Source organism: Passer montanus, unplaced genomic scaffold (genome assembly GCF_014805655.1).
Source record: "Passer montanus isolate IOZ18808 unplaced genomic scaffold, ASM1480565v1 scaffold74, whole genome shotgun sequence".
Classification (NCBI taxonomy): Eukaryota; Metazoa; Chordata; class Aves; order Passeriformes; family Passeridae; genus Passer; species Passer montanus.
In genome coordinates this window covers 2,485,801-2,509,380 of record NW_024372592.1, presented here as the reverse complement: position 1 = coordinate 2,509,380, position 23,580 = coordinate 2,485,801, and the positions used below count along the sequence as shown (strand labels likewise).

The 23,580-nt window shown below is 43.3% G+C and overlaps 1 protein-coding gene across 2 annotated transcripts in view; it reads left to right on the top strand.

Annotated features, from left to right (window-relative positions):
• Window positions 1-19,046: 19,046 nt before the first annotated feature.
• USP6NL (USP6 N-terminal like) overlaps window positions 19,047-23,580 on the top strand; it is a 112,688-nt gene continuing 108,154 nt past the window's right edge. The window contains exons 1-2 of one of the 2 annotated variants that reach the window (XM_039730907.1): window positions 19,080-19,162; window positions 23,360-23,421. The gene's annotated coding sequence lies outside the window, so the exon portion shown is untranslated. Of the gene's footprint in view, window positions 19,163-23,359; window positions 23,422-23,580 lie in introns of both variants that reach the window. The other variant, XM_039730906.1, reaches the window with a different exon arrangement.

Genomic DNA, 23,580 nt, shown 5'->3' with positions numbered 1-23,580 from the left:
CTTTCTGTGAAGAAATTCTTCCCTGTGTGCAACCCAAGCCTGTCCTGTCACAGCTTAAGATCATATCCTCTTGTCCTGTTGCGGGTTGCTTGGGAGAGGAGCCCGACCCCCACACGGCTACACCCTCCTGTCAGGGAGGTGTAGAGAGCAAAAAGGTCCTCCCTGAGCCTCCTTTCCTCCAGGCTGCCTTTTCCCTCAGCTCCCTCAGCTGCTCCTCTTCAGACCTGTGCTCCAGCCCCTTCCCCAGCCCCACTGCCCTTCTCTGGACACTCTCCAGCACTCAGAAATGTGATAATTTCTTCATATTCCACTGAGCACTTGCATCTGTGACTGTGGGATGGAGATTAGGACTGTGCTGAGAGAATTTGTCAGTGGCACTGGGGTGGGATCTGTCATGACAGGACAGTGGTGTCATGCAGAGAAAATGACATCGCTTTGAGGCCCAGAGTAACTGGCATGACATGACATTCAGTTCTGCAGGGCTACTTGGGAGCTAAGAAAATCATCATTTATTCGCTGGGAACTCATCATCTAGAAATTGTCATGGGAAAGGCCTTGTATGTTCTAATTGGTTCTACAGAGTCAGGTTCTACTATCATATATAGTCTATATGATGCATTCAAGAAGAAAAAAAAAAAGGCAAATGTGATTTTAAGAGGTAGTTTTGTGATTTTAAACTTCAAATATAATTTTAAAATTCAGAGTATTTAGGGACTTACAGGCACATTCACAGCTTCTCTTGAATATTGCTTACGCTTCTGGTCACCTGTGTTCCAGAAGTCAAGCTAAAAGAGAGGCAGCCATGTGGCTGAGGCAGCTGGGGAACAATCTCCTGTGCCAGGAGATGCTGTGAGGCCCAAGGACCAAGCAGCCTTTTCCCACATGATACAGCTACCCTAAAATGGAATAGATTTATGTCCAGCATGTGCTCATTGTAAATGTAAATCTGTGCTCCTGCTTCCTGATCTCCCTGTTCTCGTGAGTTGTTGCTAAGTACTTGTAGGTTCCCAGATGTGTCTCCAGTTTTTGTCACTGTCTGTTGAACCTCTGCAGCTTTTTTGACTGTAGGGGTAATTGAGGCTTCTCAGTTGTGAACATCAGCCTTATAAAAGAAATTTGAATTTTGTGTTTAGTAATATATTTGCTTACACAGATGTGGAGACTTTCTGCTTACTGATTTTATGTTGCCTAACACAATGACCCCTCAAATTCCTGGACTTTGTGGCTCTACAGTAGGAGCCACAGTACGTTTATGTATATTTATGTACATTTTTCAGTGTTGAAGGTCACTGTCAGACCTGAGAGCTAATTCTGCTCTGGGCTCTCATGACCATTTTCTCAGGGCTGTTTGTACCTCATGGTCATTCACTGAAAAGTTCTTCCAAAATTTACTTTTAATATGCAGTAGGAATTTGCAGGAAAAAAAAAAAAATTAAAATTTCCATTTAGAAGCAAATGAGATCATATACGGATCTCAGCAGTTTCAAAGTCCCTGCTTGGTTTGGCAAAGGCCAGCACACCGAGAACACAACAGGTGTGCTTGCTCTGGGAGGAGTTCCCAATCCCCTGACCACTGACCTCTTTCAAACTTGTGAACACCACCTGATTTTTTTTTCTTCCAGTTCCTTTTCCATCTGTTTGTCCCTTTTCTGTCCATTTCCAAGGAAAGAGTATTTTTGCGGTCTTCTCCAAAAAGCTTATTTTTTATATAGTGTTTCCAGCTCTCTGGAAATTCAGTTCTTTTTAATTTTGATTGACAACCTCATGTTTCCTTTCACACCCACCCCCATTACAGATTGTTTTTTGGCTGCAGTTTCCCCAGTGCATTTAGGGGACCTGCTGCTGTCTTCTCTGAGAAAGTACTGAAAAAACTTTCCAATTTCAGGCAGATTTCCTTTTCATAGCATTTGCCAGCAGCATTATGGATGTGACTGAGCTCACAGTTTCAACTGGAGACAGACAGAAGCCAGGATTGCAAGTACCAGACAGGGCTTTTTAAACCTTTAGCTGTATAGATCCTCATAAAAAATAAAAAGGGAGATTACAAAGGATATGAGGTGACTTCATCCTTAGATCATTCCAGAAACTATCAGGGTGTCACACTGTGCAGGAGAAGATGGTTTGAGATTGAAGTGTGCTTAGCTGCTGTAAAGCCCTCTGTGCTCTCCATTGTGCTGTTTCTAGAGAGCATGCATGGACAATAAAGATACAGGATCCCTTCCTTCGTGAAGCACAGGTATTTATTTGGGTCTTTATTTCCTTGGCTTTCAGCAAGCCCAGATGGGATGTGAATCTTGCAGGAGCACCTGCTGCTATAAATAGCAGGTCCACCCAGGGCAAAGGCAGACCTTGTTGGGATGCAGCTGAAATGTAAAATACATCCACATACACACATGTAAATTAGTACATTTATCCATAAGGACATTTCTATTAATTGGAATGCTATGATGAAAACTTGGGAGTATTTTATGGAACATGAGGCAGACATATCCTTAGCAGAGTTTCATGCAAATTATCTCTCGTCAAACGCTGGCATTCCCAGAGGATCTTGTGACCTGATTTTCAACACTGCTGAAGGCATTCAAATCCCACTGGGAGCCAGAGGGGTTTGGCACCTTAAGAACTGAAAGACTGCTTAATTCTGCTCAGGTGTGTAGTAGTTCCAGGATAACAGGGAGAGCAGGGTCCTGTTCTTGCACCCAGGCCAAGGAAAACCATTTATTTCCCTGCTTTGTAAATTCTGCTAGCAAAGAGATAGACTAGTGCATGATGGTGTCTCTGATGTGGAACCCTCTAGGACTGACTAAATAAAAGAAGAAAAAAGATTTTGCTTTTTTTGTTTCCATTTAGCAAGGATTCTGAGCTGAGCCCCACCACCACAGGATGGGTGCTGTCTGTGTAACATTTTTATTGTGTCCTTAGACAATTTGTGTTTTCTATGTTGCTATTAGGATAGAAATATCACAGAAACTTCAGGAAAATACTTAATTGTGCTGGGATTTTCTAAGGGCATGAAACCCCCTTTTATTCTGTCCGCACCTCTCAAACTCCCATAACCCTGCTACCTTTGAGTCCTACCCCTGTGTTTTTTTCTTTGAAAAGTCTGGGAAAGGTAATTTGTATATCAGCCTTTTCTTTATAGAGGCTCTAATTATTAATTATGAAGTAGTAATTAAAAATCAGTTACAGGATTAATGTATGGGAGACTATCAGAAATTTTAGTATGTACTTTGAAAGTTATATATATATATATGTAAATTGATTATTCTGCTAAAAGAAAGGATTTTAATCCAGTTTTAACTTCATGACTGCCATTGAGAATTTGCAGCAGCCTGTGAACCAGGCTAATCAGTCAGGCTGCCAGTCAGGCTCAGAGCAGGTCCTTCCCTGGCAGTACTGCTGCCGCCTGCCTTTCCATTTAGCATTCCTTCAGCAAACAATCCGGTGTCCTGTTTGCTCTTGACATTAAACATAAAGCTCCCCGAGTCACTGCTGCTGCAGTGTCCTGAGTTGCTGCTCAGAGCTGCTTCCCAGACACTGTGTGGCAGCACTGCTCCGTGTAATGGGTTGTTCTTATTTTCCCTTCTGCTTGTGCACCAGGTGATCGACCAAAGCCCTTCTGTCACTACACCCATTCCTGCTCCTCTTCATTTGCTCTCTTTCTCTTCCCCACACTCATCTTTTATCCTATATTGTCCTCACTGTTAAAGTGATTTATATTTCCCTGGTGTTAACATTAGATTTTTTTTTTGTATGTGAGATTCTTAAGATGTGAACAATGACCAGAATTATAAAATATGTGAGGCTATAACATGCTTGGAAAAAAAGGTGATATTCATTCCTTCCCTCAGAGGATCTAACCTTAGGTTCCCAATTTAGATACTTAATCCTGCAAGGCTCCCTACACAACCAGCAGAGACGTCTGTCCCCCGCAGGGCTGAGCAGTGTCTAAATGAGCTGCCTGCTCCCAGCGCCTCTCCAGGCTCCTCCTGCTCTCCGGTCATTGCACTGGTGTCGGGTCTAACCCCAGCTGGGGACCCAGCCCCGCGCAGCCGCTCGCTCACTTCCCCCGACAGCATCAGGAGAGAGTCAGAAGTGTAAAACCGAGGAAAGTCATGGGTTGACATAAAGACAGTTCAATTGGTAAAGCAAAAATAGTACAAAAACCTCAAGGAATTCATGCCCCACTTCCCATGGGCAGTCGGGTGTTCAGCCATCCCCAGGACAGCAGGGGGATGTTACTGCCAAATGTAACAGTGACTTGGGAAGGCAAACACCATCACTCAAAATGTCCCCCCTTCCTTCCCCTAGTTTTACCCCATATTGTTTGGGACATCCCTTGGGTCAGCTGGGGTCAACTGTCCTGGCTGAGTCCCCTTGCACCCTTGGCCTCCTCACTGGTGGGGTGGGATGAGGAGCACAGGAGGCCTTGACCTTGTGTAAGCCTTGCCCAACAATAACAAAAACATCCATGATCTATCAACATCCATGATTCCAACACAAATCCAAACCAGCCCCATGCAGGGCTCTCAGAAGAAAACCAGCTCTGTCCCAGCCCAAATCATCAGTAGGGAGCCAAGGCAGACTGGTCTGATGCCTCTTGCAGGGCATGTGAGCTTTCTCCTCACCCACATGAAAGGTACAAACGCTGACCTAAGCCCAGGGACCTCAATGGAAGAAGAAAGTACCAGAATCCTCTCAGCCTGATGATTCTCTAACTGTATCTCAGGATTCACTTCCAGATGTCAGTGCCTCTTTGCTGTGGTTACAGACAAAATGTAATGAAGAGATAAATTGTAGCTACTGTTTAGGGCCAAGAGTAAAAGTTTGCCTAAAGTTGTCCAGACTTGGGAACACCCTCTATTGTGGCCTGGTTTTGCTCCAAGCCCCTTCTGCAAATGACAGTTCTCACTACAAAATTGCACCCTCTACCGAGCTTGTTCCTGCCTCTGTTAGTAACTACTTTACTGTAGCAAAATACATTGAATTTCCTGGACTCCGTTTCGTGCTCTTTGACCAATTTTCAACTAGTTTCATTTTCTTTCAATCCTTTTCATCTCATTACAACCACCATATTAGAACCAGGGAAAATATTAATTTTTCAATTAAATTGTATTTTTATCCAATGAGAATACCAGACTCTTACAAAATGAGCACGAGAATGACAGAATCCTAATAGTTAATGGTTCCTTGGCACCACCAACATCAGAAGCTGCACAGGGATAACACAGACAACATCCACCTCGGGTAGAAAAGTTTATGAAGTCCCAAAAATTAGCTCAGTCAGGAGCTGAAGCCAGTCATGTCCTCACCACACTGGCTCAGGAGGAGGAGAAGGGGGAGGTTTCTATGTGTCCTTGCAACATTTCTTGCAAGGGGCTTGACACAGAACGCTCCTCATTACTGGGTCAGTGGTGACTTACACATCTCAATGGTGTTTTTACCTTATCTTACATCTTATCTCCAGGTGCTGTGTCAGACCTGGCAGCCATGAGGCAGGGAGGCAGGACAAGGAGCCACCAGGGAAGCTGCCAACTGCTCATGTGCATTTTCTTTATGGAAGGAAATGCTGGGCTGCAGGTTGGGCTCACACCATCCAGCTGGCCCCCATACTCTCACCATACACTTCCATTTTATCAAGGCCACACATCTTAAATTCACAGTGTGTTGGCACAAAGGAAGGGGCGATGGCCTGATCCAACACAGCTGTCTGATATTGTGGAGAAACATCCTGTAACTCTCTGTGTCAAAGTGCTTGTGGTTCCTGTTTCCAAGCAGAGGAAGCAGTAATACATAATGAGCAAAGAAAATGATTCTGTGTTTAGGAAATACTAACCCACAAATTAAAAGGGGCATTTTTATAATCAAGAATTATTTTAGTTTTGAAGGAAAGAGAAAAAGCTTCAGGAAATTATGTCTGCCAGTCCCCTGGATCAGTCAAGGAGATTGGAAGAGATGTTAAAAGTTGCTGGGAAATTATTGCTGAACAAACAGACAGAAATGAATGCTTGCCCTGAGGAAAAGGCTGCAGCCCAGGCTCAGTGATGCTCTCTCTGCTGTGACCTCCTGACCAGTCCATGAGTGTGCCAGTTGATACACAGCTCTCAGAGCCAGCCCTGCTCTCACCCAGCCACGAGCTACGGGCTGTGGAAAGGAGCTGAGACATGGGGTGTTTGTGTTTGTGCCACACAGACACACTGGAGAGAGGATTTACATACGTGGGGAAATGCAGGTTATTGTAACAGTGCATGACAGAATGAAAATAAGCTGTAAACAGCTGTAAAAAACAGATGGAAAACTAACTGTTTACTAGTCCTGTAGTTGAAGAAAGAACCCGAGTTGATTTTTATCCCGAGCACTCCGTGTTGCTTGCCCTCCTGCTTCCTCCCCATCCCTTCAGTCCTCCTCACCCTGAGCAAATGTCCTGTGGAGGGAAGAGTGCAAGCTTTTGGCAGGTCAAACACAGCAGTGAAGCCAATGAAGCCTCTGGCTCTTCTCTAATTTGAGGTGGTAATTTGGGTCTCCAGTCTCTGTCTGGCTGTCGGTGTTCATAGGAGAGGTGGATACTTGAGATCACTGAGAACCCCAGCCTGCTGTTAAATGTAGCAGGAGACAGACAGTCTGATACTATTTCCACAGGAAACCAGGCTAAAATAACCTTCACAATCTTGTTAAACTCCTACATTTAAAATGACACAGTTGTTTTCATGAACAGACTCCTGCACAACAGCAACACTACAGTGAGCTAGAGATTTTCATCATTATCCATCTGTTTTATTGAGAGCTGAACCAATTAGTACTGGAAAGATTCTTAATATGGCAACGGACTTATCAATTATCAATGAACATTTTAATGAAGTAATCCCATTAGTGATTTTTTAGAATTTCATTTATTTTAACAGCTGACTAACTAGTTTATCTTTGTTTTTATTTTCACTTTTTCATTCCACTTTTATGAGAAATTTGGGCTTGGGCTTCACAAGACAGCAGGAGAGACGTACATGCTGATTTCTCCCTCTCTTCTCATCAGAGGCAAGGAAATCAAATGCTTCCTTGATTTACATCCTGCTTAATCCCACTGACATTAATTTACCTAAATCTGAGTACATGATTTGTTAAATTAGACCTGTACAGTATGCAAAATATGAGGGTTTGGCTAGGTCTCTTTGAAATAATGTAGCTTAATTTATCACTTACTTTTAAAACTTACTTTTAAACAAGCCACCTGCTTTTCTCCTTCATCAGTGTTTATATGCATAGTTCTGGAGGAGGCAAAAGAAGATCATTCTTAAGTAGTAAATTTATTTAAATTTGGACTTCAGTGATCCTTGTGGGTCCCTTTGAACTCAGGATATTCTATGATTTTTTAAAAAAATTTCTTCTTGTTTCAGGAGTACCTTTTGTGCTTGGCATGTTCAGCTCTGGCAACTCGGGTGCCTTAGCTGACACTACTATTCCCAGCAGGAAACCTTCAGGGAGATGAACAGCATATATTTGGACACCTGAGACAAATGAAATAGGATTATATTAATTAATTGCAGCTGCAAAGATTTTCAAGTTCTTCAAGTTTTTCATGAACATACAGATTTGGCTGTTGACAGTGGCACAAGGTTTCATTAGAATTGCTGAGGATGGAAGAGTTCCTGACTTTGCAAGGTGGCTGAATCCCAGTTCAGTTTGAAGCTGGTGGCTGGATTCTTACAGATTTCACTGTCATCAGGTTTCCATCTGCCAGTTTGCTGGACCTGGCACAGCAATTTTCACATATTGACGCTTGTGGCAACTCATGACAGATCATGTAAAATCTACTTTCAGCTTTGGGATGTGCAGTGCCATCAAACTGGACCAGATCTAGATGAACTTTAAGGTCCTTTCCCACCAATGCATTCTGTGATTCTGTGATAGTATCATCAGTGCAGTCTCAGAGCCACAACAGTACAAAAAGGAATTTAGACAGCACCTTGAATCCCCTAGTGCTTCCAAAATTACAGAGGTACATAATTGCACAGCTTTTTGATACTGGAAGATCAACTTTGCTTCAGTTCACATTAGCACTAATCAGTTGTCTAGATCTGGACCAATCCATAGAAGTGAAATTACAGGGACATTAGGGAGGTAGTAAATCATGTTTATTACATCAGTGCCTAAGGCTGAGAAAGTACAAAGCTCTCCCCAGGAGACACTGTACTCCCTGCTCCAAAAAAGCTCAGAGCTGAAGAAAAGCAGCTGAATATGTTTATAAAATGAAGGTTGTAATTTCAGAAAAAGCACGTAGTACCTTGGTGATGTTAGAGTTGGTTTGAGAATACAAACAGAAAGAGGAAAGAAAGGAGAAAAGACACTGAAAAGAAGATTGTTGGAGTAACAGTCCCAGGAGTGAAATGAAGCTGATACAAGAGATTTTGAGCACAGGGGCTGGAACAAACAACCAGTGAACGTGGGTGACTGTTGAGCCAGCACTGCAGAGTGGCTCTGGGGGTGGCTGTCACTCCTGCCTTGACAGCTGCTCTCATGGCTTGCTTATCCCCCATCTGAGAGATGGTTCCCCCAGAAATGGGGATTGTTCTCAGTATAGGTGTGTGCCAGAGCATCTATATTTAATTTCTTTTTTTTCCCCCTGAACTTACTTTTTAAGCAGATTTAAGGAGTGAAACACAGAGTACACAGAGGGACATTTGCAATATCATGTTGAAAATACTGCCCCAGATCTCAAGTTTAGGAGCCAAAGGTGGGTATCCACTTGCTAAACTGGAGAAACTCTAATGCTGGTTTGAAATGAGATCTGGCTGCTCACAGCCTCATTGATGAGATGTTTTGATGCCTCCTTGTTTCTTCACTATATCAGCTCTAGGCCATCTCAGGATTTGACCTGTGCTGAGGGAGTTCTGTAACACACTGAGCTGTCAGTTTCTTCCATCTGCTCAAGCAGGGATTAGAATTTGTCTTGAGGAATCCCCATTTTCCTTTTTATAGCTTCACACTGATTCACCATGGGAAGGGGTTCAGTTATGAGGAATGTTGCAGGCTCTGAACTACATCCTGCTCAGCTGCACACCTACAGCTTCCACTCATTTGTAAAAAAAGACTAACATGGATGCAAGAGGGTAATTTGGTTCTGTTCCTGTTATTAGACCTGCATGACTTGATATTACTCAGAAATAGTTTCTGGCTTTTGGACGCCTGTTATTATCATTAGAAGTCTTTACTACTCTTGGTAGGAAGAGGCAGGCTTCAGACGAAGAATAATTCCCCATATCCTCAAGTTCTACTGTTCCCTTTCCAGTTATGTCCAAACATGACAGCTGGAACAAAAGAGCCAGTCTCCTTTCTTTGTATGTGCAGGTAATTTGTAAGTGAATTCTATCCAAGATTACAAATATACCAAAAAATGTGGAGGTTTTTTTGACCTATTTCTTTGATCCAATTCCAATCCCCCAAAAGGAAATCAGGCAATGTCCAATCCTGCAATAAAAACCATAAGGAACAAAGGATTATTTTAATGCATTTTTTAAAAGTGTACTTACTTAAAAACTTTAGGTGTAGTTGATGCAGCTGGGGGTAGGAGAATGCAGTGGATGAGCCCATCTCAGTGCCCCTTCCAGCTCTGTATTCTATGATAATATGATTGGGAAGAGGATAATTATCAGCAATATCCAGTGTGAATGCAGGAGCAGATTTGGAGTGCTGCCTGATTGCAAGGTATTTGTCTGACACTCATTGTCATTGCATGAGAATGCTTTAATAAGCATTGAAAATATTCCATTACATGGACCATCTCTGGTAAAAATACACTGTCTGGTGTTTTGTGCTCTGTATAAATGCCAAGTATTTAACATCAGTTGCTACCAGTTGAAAACAGTAAAACCTGTAAACCCTTGATTCTTATTTGCAAGAGAAATACCAAGAATCTTTCAGTTTTAAGATTCTTTAAGAATCTTTAATGTAAACACTTTCTTTTCAGTATGGATGAACAATGACAAATGGTGTTTTTTCTATTCAAAAATAGATAACGACCTTATAATCATGAAAAGGACTAATGAGACTGATCTTTTGCTACAAATGCAGATCCTGTTCTGGCACCTGAACAGCTGAGTAGGAGGTAAGAGTATATTTAAAGACTAGATACCACACAGAGCAGATTCCTGTTTGGTTCTTGTACTGATTTACACTCAGTTCTCAGCACTTCAGATTATATTTTCCAAACACTTTACTTTTCTCCATTTACTTCATCAAAGTCATTCAAATCTGAATTTTAAACCTGTGTTTCTACTGAGTTTTCTGGAAGCAGATTCATTTACCTAATGTAAAGGTGAGACTGAGCACACAGATTAAGACACCTAAATTTAGGTGTCTGCACGTAGGTGCTGACCTGTGAGGCGGCTGCGGAAGCTGCGGCGCGGCCGGGAGCCACCGGGGCTCCAGACTCACTCACTGGTGATTAGATCTCAGCAAGTGCTCATGGAGCTGAGTCCCAGGTAACCAATGAAAGTCTGGAGAGTGGGCTTAGGGTGGCATCAGTCCAGTCACCCTTAAGGGTATATCATGATCTGCCTCATGCCCTCCCAAGCCCTTTGAGTGCCCTCCAGCCCTCAGAATGGGAGCCCTGACACCTGGTTTGCACACAGGCACATGCACTGTGGACATAAGGACCTTAACCTAAGTTAAATGAGATCCATCCCATCCAAGGAAGAGATCCTCTCAGTGGATTTCATACAGGAACAGGCTGTAGAACAGAGGTCAGAACTCAGGATAAGCAGTCTCACAAAAGCAGTGGTTAGATTACACCTGTGGCCCCGTTTGTCTATGGCTTGCTTGGAGCCTTTGCACATACCAGGCTCTTCCCAGCTCTCCCACAAAGTCTAGAGAAGAAGAAAAAATATTTATGGACAATAAGGGTGTGAGGGTGTGGCCAACAATTCCTTCTTCCCATGGAAAAGACCTGGGGTGACTGATGCAGGACACATGACTGTCCTTTTCTATCTCAATGCAACTGTTTCAGAACACAATTACCAAGAAAAGGCTGATGCAGCTTGTGTGACAGATTTTCCTGACTGTGTGGAAAGTCCAGGATGTATTTTAGGTGTCATTTAATTAACTGATACTGTAGCTACGTTTGCCCTGCCAGAGGATTTCTAAACTCTTTGTACCATCTAATTTTAGTTGAGAGACTGTACAATGAACTTACTCCATTTTCTGCATTTTCTCAAATTCAGATTTCACCCTTTATCTAAACTGGAGCAGCAGCAGCCTGTGTATTTTCCATTACCTCCTCCCCTGCTTTTAACAAAAATTCAACTATGGGGCAAATCCTTGGCTGGAAAGAGTCTATACAGTCCAGGATCTCCTTTGTATAAAAAGTTACAAAAACAGGATGTGTTTTATTTGACTAGAATGAACTTAATGGTCATGGGTCGTTTTCATTTAAGACACATTTTTTTTTCTCATGATTTTCAAATGTATTTTGTTTCTTAAATGACAGCAAGAAGAAAATGTATTTTTCTTAGCATTTTTTCTTAAGGATCTCAAGGCACTTTACTGGCAGTAATTTGCTAAATATTGCAGCCTTCCTATATAGTGAATATGTCACTACTGGCCTTATCTGCTTTCTCAGCTTTCAGGCTTATTTCCCTCCAGTGGGAGGGAAGACCTGGGTGCTTTCCAATCTAGAATTATTAAGAGGACAGAAACACCATATATTTTTATGTACTTTTTTTCCCCTTTTTTTTTTATCACTTGTATTTTTCTTCACTTGTCTTCCCAAACTGAAAGCTTGATAATGAATTCTTCTTTTATTTCACTGGCATACTATTATTTTCCTTTGTATTTAAGTACACCCCAGCAAGTCTCCAGTTTGCCCTGATCCATTCATTCCCTCTGGAAGGGTTTTCAAGTTTTGAAAGTTCACTTCAGGAAGATTTCATAATAAGAACTCAAGGAAAATAATATAATCTTGCTTTAAAACACTTCCTTCCTCTGTTTTGCTGATGAATTATAACAATTCACAATACCATCTGGCCAGCAAATGGTACAGAACTTATTTCATTGTTTTAACTGTATTTGTTTCTTTTGGTTATAGAGCCCATAACATGAGGATTCCTCTGCTGCTGTTCTGTGATGAGACCCAGAGTACAACATGAGATCAAGATGTGCCCAAAATGTCTGGAACAGGGCTAGAAATAGCCCTGGCAAATGATCTGTAGACTTAGATGGAATTAGAACTGAGTACTGTGGTGGAGGGCAAAATGCACATCTGAATTTTCCAGCTTGATCCATTTTCTAGAACCAGAGGAAAATCTGAAGAGAAATCTGATTTTCTCAGGGGAATTTTATAGAAACTCCTTAAGCTCATAGACTGAATTGAAAAGGAGAAAGGAACCTGTTTTTTTTTTTTTTTAATCTGGTTTTGACATAACTCTGAATAATGGAAATAGAACTGGACAAGACATTTTGAAGAACTTTCTACAATCCCAGTTTTGAGGAATCTCACAGAACAGTTAATGAAGTTGAGTAGTGCTCAAGCTCAAGTCTAGAAAGGACAGCCTTCATTCCAAAACCTAACTGACAAACGAAACATATCCAGGTCTAAATTTGATCACCTGTGGATTGGGAGCATTAGTGGTGTTACAAAGAGGAAGTTCCACACCTGAGCCTCCTCCCAGATCACCTGCAACACCCAGTGCATGAGGGGAATGAGACCTCAGGGTTTCTAGGTCTTCCCTCCAAGCACATTTGGAGCTTTCCAAACAGCTCCACACTTTCCAGAATTTCAATACATAATTTGAGGCCTGATTCAGTGTGGATCACAAGGTGGTGCAATTTCAGTGAAACTACTGCTTCTTATCCTACAGCTGTTAATTTAATTTACTTGTTTGATTTTGAAAGACTGTGAAAATGGAGAATTACTCAAAACAATCTCTAGTGACTGTGAATGTTCTTACAGCTCTTCCCAGAAGGAGAATGTTATGGTGTAAAGGCACAGAGCACTCAGCAGCAGGAATTCACTGTCTGTCCCACGAGCAGGTGCCAATCCTCAGGGTCAGTGGTGTTCCACACAACCTTGCTGAGAAGTGTCATGCTTGGTGTTGATTGTTTGATATAGATCTTTTGATCACCAGCTTTTTCATATAAGCTGTGGCCAGACAATAAAAGGCAAAGGTCAGTGCCACATTAATGACAGAGGGCATGAAGTTCTTAGAATTTATTTTTAGTTCACCAAACCATTCTAGTCCTGAGGTTTAGGTTATTTAAAGCAAACACTGTTGTATACCCAGCACATGGTATTTTCTCCCATGTTTCCTCAGTTCCACATGCTCATGTCACTTCCATGTGAACTACAGCATAATGCAAAGCTGTGTCGTATTCTTTTAATTTTTACACTGAAGGATTTCAAATGGAACCTAACATAATTAGATTACATGTAATCTCTTCCCATTTTGATCCTATTCTCAAGAGTGTTTGCAAAGGAGCTTACTTGAGTCTTAAATGCACAACTTGAAATCACTCTGACGGAGATGAATAAGAGCAGCACGCTCTTAGGAAAACATCCTGATGTGCAGGACAAAGCCTCATGGCTTTATTCAGTGAAAAAGGTGTCTCCATGAGCAGTGTCCGCTTCAAAATCCTCAACACACAATTTTTTAAACTCCTGCACAAAACCTACAGCAAGTTGATTCAGAGTCTTTCCTTATCCATTTGTCTCATGAATCAACATGGACTCCTATTCATACCTGCTCGTGCCAGGGCTTCCACAGAGCTGTGTGCTTTCTATTCAGGTGTCAGCCATCGAGATAAACTGCAGTTCAGAAGGGTTTTCAAACAGGCATCCCCTTCCCAGGAGTACATTAAAAGGGATTATGCATTGCCAGACAGCAAGTCTTGTCAGGTCAGGGCAAAACAACATTTTAAGCCGATTGGCTCATATATCTCAAGGTATGCGTGTCCTTGCACAAATTCACTTTCCCCTCAACCCAGTATTTAAGAAAATCCACATGTCATGATGCTGATCGATCTGAAGTGTGGTCAGATTGAAGCTGCTTATTATCCTGAGGTTACCAAAGGAGAAATGTCTCCAGATATGATAGTAAATTACTGGATTGTAAGGAAACTTTGAGGAAAACAGACTGTTATTTGGTAGTTGATGCCTCACCTTTCAGAAAGCTGTTCTTTGCATAAAAAGGATAAAGCATGTTTACGTTTCAGAGGTATTTGCTGAAAGTTTGGGAAGCTTCATCCTGCTTTACAGCCTCAAGCTGGCTTTGTTTGCCAAAGGTGAGGGGTGCCTTTATTAGTGACGGTGGCTGTGTGCAGGGACCTTGGCTTCCCTACAGGATGAAACCAGGTACCTGATGTGAACATCAGCCTCAGCAAGATCTGTGAGCACACCTTCCTGACCGGCCAGGAACCTGAGTAACCTCATGTCCCTGTGTTTGAGCAGCCTGACCCTGGGAAATGCAGCAGTGGCCCTTCCCTGGGGAATGAACTCTGTTCCTTACGGGTGTGAAACAGCTTGAGAGAGCATGCCCACCCTCTCGTTGGCTTGTTTCACTCTACGGTTGCCATATGGGCTTAGTTAGGGAAAAGATAACTGCGACAGGACTTCCACTTCCCTGGCAAGCTATTTCTGCAGTAAAGGCTTCGTAGGAAACCTTCACGCTGCTTTACCCTGAACAGGAGGCTGACCGAACACAGATGGCTCAAGGCACAGGGGGAAGAATGTGTTTAAATGCAAAGCCCAACTTGCATCCCCCACTTCACGTTGTGCTACATAAATTCTACATGAAGCGGAGCTGGGAAAAGACTCTAAATATCACATTGCTGGAAAAAAATGATTTTGATCTTTTGCAAGGAGCTTTACCTGAATGAACTGAATATGTTTCTGCTCCATCAGTCATTCACATTTGTCTTTCTGCTGGTTTCAGCAGCAAATGGAAAAGGTCATAAAGATTTAACTTTTGCGCTACATTAGACAAGTAATTACACCTTTTTCAGGATCCACTAGCACAGCACAGAGTATTGAAACATTTTATTACAGGCTCTTGTTTTCATTTGCTTGTGACTTCATGAAAATGATTCCCTTTGAGGCTTTTAGATTTGTTGGTGTCTAAGAAATTATTATTTCTGTTAACTTTGAGTTGCTTTTGACATTCTGGTGGTTATGAGTGAGTGATAATAAACTTTAATAGTGATTGTGCTCTGAAAGCTGACTATAAATACTGTCATGAGATTCCTGGTTCCTTGTCTTACTGTAACTCTACATCAGATCTGCACTTTAGAAGAATGTATCCTTCAGTGACTCTCCTGGAAAATCACAGTAAGGCATGCAAAAGATGAAGCTGACGTTTTGTTGTGCATCATTGCCAGTAAGACCTAATCTTCTGTCTTATCTCTTTTTCTTCCTCTGTTTTATGTTCTACTTTTCCTTGATTTGAAAGCTGTATGATTTGATTACAGTTTTTCCCTCTTTTTCACCAAATCCCTTTGCCTTCTGCTGTGGGAGCAGGATGAAATCCTGTTAACAAGAATTTAAAACTCAGGTTCAGGCAAATATCCCAATTCATGTTTTAAAGCCCATCCTATGCATCAGTTTAGATACAGCCACACACTTACTTCAGCCAGGCTTTCTGAGTTTTGCATTTGTTGTGCACAGCCAATTGTGCACTGTCTATGTACTTGATGTAGAAAAGGATCTCTGGGAAGTTCTACAACATAGGACAAACAGGTAAGTGACACGTTTTTGGTGTTGTGATGTTTCTCAGTGCACTGAAAAACTACTTAGTATTAAGGAGACCTTTAAAAAAGGGGTTTTGTACTGTGTAAGGGTATTAAATGTTGTTCTTTGTGTAGTTTTAATAGAAAAAGAATCTTGAAAGTTAAATCAATATATAAAAGGAGAAAGAGAAAAGACATGAGAGAATATTGAAATAACAGAATAAGACAGAAGGAGGTGAATGGGAAAAGGCAAGAAAATGCTAGAGAAGACAGAAAATTTAGGAAAAAAGGAAGGAGAATTAAGAAAATCTGTCTTGACAGACAGAGGGGACAGAAATAGCTCCTTTCATCAGGCAGCAAGCACTGCACACATTCAAGTCTGATTCCCATGGCAGGAGCTACCAAAAGCAGGAAGAGAGGCCTGAATGGGTGAAACCTGAACTTCAACAAACCAGCAGAGCCTGTGGACAATGGGACTGGCTGAGGGCAAAGTGAACAATCCCAACCAAAAGGAAAACAGTCCTTTAGGCGGCCAGAAATAGTGAAGCAAAGGGCAAACCCTCTAAGTCTCACTTGACTCCTGCTTTTAACAGAGCCCTTCCTATGTAATGCAGCATCTCCATGTGGGCTGATGCTCCTGTGTGTGTACAAAGAAACCTCTGCCTGAATCATCAGTTCTGCAGAGCTCCTGGAAATGGCAATGACATGATCAGGCAAGGGATGGGCTGGAAATAACACCTGAAACCCACCACTTTCATTTTGGGGAAAATAAACAAAAGCAAACCCAGCAGGTGGTATAGCAGCTGAGTGCACTTCAGCTTATAAAATACTGGAGATCTGGAGCAGCTTTTTTGGGAATAAAGAAGGGGCAGGGCCACTCTCATCTATTAAAAAGATGGCTTGTGGTCTTCCTGAAGAGACTGATAAAGGATTTAATCACTCTGGATCTGCTGTAAATTGTGCTGAGTTCTATCGGATCTGTGTTCAAGAAATGAAAATGAGATGAATTTATTAATCCTGGTTGTAATGTTGACCCCTCATTCTGCACCTTTTGTACAGCTCCAGGGCCTGGAGTTGTTACTCAGAGGCACGTGGGTGCCTTATCCAGCATGTGGGATGTCACCTGAGAGCTCCTGGTACCCCTCAGAACTCTCTGCTCCCCACAGGCATCAGGGACTCTCCTCCTCTCACATGGCTGCAGGTGTAGCCCTGGAGTTGTGCCCAGTTCTTTCATGTTAGTCATGATGTTCTCCTGCTGCGTTGTCCCAAAAACTCCAAAAACAACTTCTCTTGCAGAAAGAAGGAACAATTAAATGTTTTCTCTTCCTTTACTTCCCTTGGCTAGGGCATGGAGGGAAGTCAGAGCAGAGGGAAAGGGCCTGGCTGGGAACTGTGTTGCTGGGAAGCTTTTGGGAAGCCTCTCTCTAGCCTTGGGGAGCACAGAGGGAGTTTGGGGTCATCATCTGCCCAATCCAGGACTGGGATGTCCCCCACTCCAGGAGGAACAGGAGAGGTTCTCCACTTCCATTCTATGATGTGAAGCTGTGTTCTATCCACCTCCTTTTCTAAACCCTGCTTGTTTTCCAGGTTCCTGACCTTCTTACGCATCAAGCAGTGGGAGCTCTGCCAGCCACGTGAGTGACCCCTGTCCCTCCTGGCCTGCAGAGGTTTGGCCATAACATCCTCCCTGCTGCTGTGCCTAGGGGCTTGCCCACAGGAAACTGGAGCAGCATTTATTATCCAAGAGCTTCCTGTGGGAGTCACTCCTCAACTCACATACCTGCTGCCAGAGCAGAGGTGGGTTTTCCCTCCCAGCTCCTCATGTTTTCTCCATGCAGGTAAAACCACAGGGTACCAGGCATCTCTCGAGCAGGGGGATGCCTGCTCCTCATAGCAGAGACTCTGGTCTCTACTGGTAGGGCATGGAACATTTCCTCTTTAAGCTCCTCTGAAAGTTTTTGGTGGCCCTCTTTAATTGCCTCTCTTAAATTCCAGAAATCCTCCGTCAGTCTTTCCACGGATGAGATGCAGGCCCATAATGGGGCGGAGATAGTTTCTTCATGTGTCTGGAGTCTGCCAAACCAGAATGCCCACTTCTTCTTCTCCCTCTTCCATGCCAACACTCCCAAGGACTTGGCACATGACGACATGTTTTGTGTACACTGGACGCTGTCTGGATTATTAGGGAATTGCTTGTTATCTGAAAAGATTATCTCCAGCACAGCTAATTCTCTCAGGCACCAGGTACTTTCTGAGTGTTCCACTTGTCTTGGCACACTGAAAAGTCTTCCTTGCAAAGGTGTTCCTCCCTCATATCAACAAGAGTTGCCTCCAGAGGCTGGGAGTTCCTGGTGTTTTCCTGATCCTCTGGCCAATGCCCACATCCCAGGACAGGGATCCCAGTTGCTTGGCTTCATTACCATCCAGTGCTGCACTGTTGGTCATGACAAGTTCTTGCCAAATATTCAGTGACTTAAGTAGAGATAATCTTAAAAGAAATAATTAAAATCAATTCCAAAGGGAGGAATTGTTGGAAATTATATCACTCTCCTAATTAATTTTTTTACAGTATTGTTTTAATTAATCAAAAACAGTGTGTTAGTCTCAAGCAGTGTAATTTTTCACTTTAGCTAGCATGTTGCTAAGTTTCTTTTGACAGACTTATTGTTAGATCAGCAAAACTTTCAGTTTTACTGGACTAAGCCTGATAAGTTTCAATGAATGTTGTCCAGGAAAGCTGGACAACAAGGATCCAAAATTTATGGCCCTCCAAGGACATATTGGAGCAACCAGAAAAGACTAACAAAGACATTACAGCCCAACACTGTAGACTCTGTCAGGGAAAAATTGATTAAAAGGCTGAAAAATGTGGACTAATTAGCAGTAGAAGAAAGAAACCAATAACTAATAGAACAGTAATTACTGAAGAGAGTTATTCAGAACCAATGAACAATAAATTGTTTGCAGAAAATGTGTGAGTGAAAAGTTTTGGAAATGGAGTGCATATGGCTGCAGTTATCTGCTATGCTGGGAATAAAGTAACGCCTACTCCCCGATACTATAAAATAAAGAGTTCGGGAGTTTGATTTATCCCGATGTTTTGGGGTCACACTGGAGCCCAGAACTGCACACAGGAGAGTGGGTGTCCATACTGAGAGCCTTGGCAGCTCATGCCAAGGAGTTTCTGAGGGCACCAGGCCGGTTTTGTGCTTTTCCCACCTTTGTCCCCACAGAGCTCGCGGCCGCGGGCCGGCGCCTCGTCCCGAGCCCAAGATGGCGGCGGCGCGGGTCAGCCCTGTGGGAGGGGCGGGGGCGGGGAGGGTTTCCATAGCGGCGGTGTCACATCGGGGCACTTCCTGGTCGGAGGCTGCCGGTCCCGGGGCAGCGAGCAGGGACGCGCCGCTGGGGAAGGCGGCGGAGGGAGGCCCCGGGAAGAGGAGGAAGCCGAGCAAAGGTACGGACGAGCTGGGGCTCTGCTCCGGCCATTGTGCGGCCCCGGGATGGCCGGCTGGACCCGTCCATTGCGGGGGTGAGGGGGGGGCCCGCGTGTGTGTGTGTGGAGGTGCCGCGCCGGACCCTCCATTGAAGCGGGCGGGTTCCTCCCGGCTGAGGGGAGGCGGGCGCTACCATCCTCCCCCGGGGGGGGCGCACCCCCCGCGAGGCCGGAGAGGTGGAAGTGGCGGGAGCCGGTTCCCGCAGGGTACTGGGGTGCTGGGACTGTTCCATTCCCAGCGGAGGGGTGTGTGTTTTTGGAGGCTCTCTGCCCTTTCTGCTGAGGAGGGGCCGCCGCGGACGCGGCGGAGCCGGGAGTGCTGGGGGAGCCCGGGGGAAGCCCTGTGGAGATGCCCCTGGTCCCGTTGTGAGGTTGGAGTGAGATGTGGCGGCGTGAGGGGCCGCAGTCAGAGCGGGGCTGGGGGGCTGCGTGTGTGGGTGTGTGCTTGAGGGAGTCACGGCTGTAGGTCCGACACCTTGAGGCCCCCTCCTCTGGCCATGTGGGAGGCGACAGTGCCGCCCTAGTCAGGAGTAGGGAGGATTTCTATGGCTGAACCCTTTAATGTGACTTTCTGGCGCCGCTGCTCTCTCTGTACCTGCTCCCTCCTCTGCTTTTTGTAATACTTCAGGTATGTGGTGGAAAGTGCCAGGCTGGCAGCGGTGGGCTGGGAGAGAGGGCGTCCCTCAGGCTGTGCTCAGCCCTGGCTCTCCATGGCCCTCTCCCAGCCCTCAGCCTCCCCTGGGACTGCCAGCACAGAGCCAGTTATTATCAGGTGTTTCAGGTTCTTTCTGTAGCATGGATGGCTGCCTGTAGAAAACCACCGAGCCACTGAGCTGCCAGCTGAACCAGAGTCAAGTGGTGACTTAAAAGTCACTGTCTCCGAACTCCTGTCCCAGTTGTTCACCCTCATATGCTCGAGAATAACTTTCTTTGTGCCGTTTGCTGCTTGGAGGAGGCAGCTGCACTGAAAACTGGCTGTGAGGGAAGCTGGTTTTCAGCTTTCACTGAATTACAGTGGAGTAAAAACAAATCCACATCTGCCCTGTTCACAACAAATGTGTCTTGTGGTGGATCATTTCACTTAGGATAATTACATTAAATAATTGTTTTCTACGGTTTTTTTAGCTTGCTGCGTGCCCTGCAATCTAGAGCTGCTGTGTGACAGTCGAAACTCCAACTCTGCCAGGCGTGTGTGTATTAAACGCAGCGGCCAATCAGCAGTGCCTGAAACTAAAGGCGATTTGCCTCAACGCTTTGTAGTGTAAATATTCCTGCTATGAACAAAGGAGGGTGTGTCGTTGGGCTTGTTTCATTTGTACTTCCATGTGCTTCCTCATCTGTGGCCAGTCAGTGATTCTGTGTAGGTTCTGAAACAGTAGCAATTGCACTTTGTTGTGAATTGTGCATTTGTGCTGTCTTGGGCATTTTACTGAGCTGGGGTGCTCAGAGGCTTGGTGCTATTTTAGGCATTTTTGCTATGTTCTTTTTAATAACTGTGCTCTGAAGTGACTTAGTTTTACTACTTTTAATTTTTTTTCCCCTGATTATAAGTTTTAAGTTAATTCAGCTGAGATGCAGTGTAAAATAAGTATTTAGTAGAACTGCCTTTTAACCAGCTGTTCCTCTGCCCTCTGATTATACAGCACAGAAACCACCAATTTCAGACTTAATGTTTTGCCAGCCAGCTATCTGTGCAACTCTAAAACACAGTGCTTCTGAAATCCCTCTGTTTTCTGTGAGGGGCCATAATGTTTGGTTTAAAGAAGACAGTAAATGACACTAAAATACTGATTTGTGCAAGGCAGGCTCTCCTTAGACTGTTTTGTCTTTGTGTTTAAGCAGGGCAGTTGCACACTGCTCCTGTGATTCCTGGTTCTTGGGAACTGGGGATATAAATTCTTAATGTTAACTCCTTAGTATCTAACTTAAACAGATCCTGCAGTAACACACACAGGCTAGACCTGAATCTTTAATTCCCAACTTAAAGGAAAATCTCTTCTCTGGGTAGAGTCCTAGAAGAAGAGTCACAGAAGTACAATATGCTGTCATTTGCTTGCAATCTGGCTCCTGCTAACTATCCTCAAACAGAGTATTGGGTACAAAAGAGACCCGGCACCAGCTATGGAGACAGGTAATTGAATGTATTGTGAGTATGTGTGAATTTGAAGTTGCAAAGAGCTTCCCTCACTGTCAAATATTCCTGTCAAATCTCAGCTCAAGTGCCAGTAGTCTCACAGCTGCTGGAGGTGGTGCTCCCAGGAGTGAGAGTAGATGTGTGTCACTGGAGGAAACATGAGGTGGAATACAAGGGTTAGCTCTTGAGGAAAAGACAAAGATCAAAGGTATGTGTGGGTGGGTTGGTGGTTTGGTTTTTTATTTTTTATTTTTATTATAGCCTTGTTGATTGCAAGGGAAAGCGGAAAGAGTATCAGGCACTGCTTTGAATTAAAATTTTTTCCAAGATAGTGTCTTCCAGAAAGACACTGAACAAGTAATAGTCTTTATTTCTGTTTTGTAGTAGTTGGTAGTATTTCTGTACAGGAGAGAATACTGCAGGCATTGAAATAAATCCGGTTGGCTGAGAAAGTAAAATGAAAACAGTTTAGTTTTGAACACCATCCCTAGGTAAAGGTGTTGTTATTGCAATGCAATAGGAAACAGGGACTGTCTGTTTGGTGATGTTGACTTTCAGTACTGCTTGCTATTGCTCAAAAATTGTACTCAAAAAAATAATTTGTACTCAAAATTACAGATGAAAGAAAAAAATTTCCTTTAAAAAAAGTTATTTACAAGGGAAATTATATAAAACACACACGTAGTGTTATTTCAGAGAAAACCAGCTGAATTTACCAGAGGTCTGCATTGTGTGCTAAACAGATGCTATCAATGGCTAAAGAAAATCCTTAGGCACTGAAGGCAGGGCAGGAGCAGCACTTTGTGGCTGGTCAGGTCGCTCTGGTGCACTGGAGCCTTCACTTCTCACACGTTTAGGTAGAACAGAGCTTCTGTATCATCCCCATCTCGTTTCCTCAGGGTTACGTGACAAGGTTTTTATAAGCAACGAGGGTGCATAATTAAGCTATTATTAGCCTTAAGTGGTTTTCAGAGCTGCTGTTTTGTTTTTTCCTAATGAACAGCCTTTTCCTGGACATACACACAATAAAATGTCATGTAACACGATGTCTCAGAGGCAAAGTATTGTTAGTTTGTATTTACAAAACTAAGGTGAGATAATGCCTTTGGCAAATCGAGTTGAATGCGAGACAGCGGTCTTCCAGTTGATTATGCATAAGATTAAAGAAGAATTTGGGCCCCAGGGTAGTGTGAAACTGGTCAGAAGTGCTTTGGACCTGGTTTGAGGGGTGTCTGATCCATTTGATGTTCTTAACGTAAGAGGTGTTATTAGCCCAGTAAATAAGTCAGTGTCATGGGAGTTATATTTGCTAATTTTGACACCAGTAATCAAGAGGAAGCTGACAAGGCTGCAGTTCTAATGATATGTTTTAACAGACACTTCGTGTTTGATTGGGCTGTGTGTGCTTAAATATTTAATTTAGCAGACGTTCATGGAAAGTTGACAGGGCCTGCAGTTCAAACTGTTCTTCACTGAGGTAGCATCTCACGGCTTTGTGTTCATATCTGCTTACTTTGAATGTTTCTGTGTGGATTTTTTCAGCTGCTTTCTTTCCCTGCTCAGTCTCTTCCCTGTGTTACTTTTTCAGTGCAAAAAGGTTGGTTGCAATTTTCAGTCTGCAGCTTTACCAAAGGCTTCCTTTTGGCAGTTGGTTTTCTTTTTCTTGTGGTGTGTGTGTGGCTTTGATGTTTATTTTTTTTAAAATTGTTTTAGCAGTTGATAAAGGAACCATCTTGTGATGTCCTGTGGTAGTTCCATGTACTTTGTTATGCCCTGTAGATCTGTAAATATTAAATGAAGTCCTAATTTAGGAAAAGTTAAATCTCTTATGTCTTTTTGCATTTTACTTTGCTTTTTTTGAGCATGAAGAGATCAGGAGAGTTGAGACTTGAAATCTGAGTCAGCACGAGATATCTTGCTGGATTAGCACAGGTGGTGAGGTTCAGCAAGTTCTAATTTGTTTTGAAAAGAGGAAATGTATCACATAATATTCCTTAATTTACAGATAATCTCTATTTGTGCAGGTATTAGAAGAAAACTCTGTATAGCTTAGTAGATATGTTGGATTTCATCTTTTCATCTCACTGTGAGTGAAGTTTCTTTCGTTTAACTGTTCTATCAGACTTGGATAAACTTGCTTTTAGCAGCAGGAGGGAGATTATATAATAAATTTTTGAAAATGTACTTGCTGTGCTGTCATTGTTGGAGATTAAGTTCTCTATATTTGGCTTCAGGGAGGGCCAGG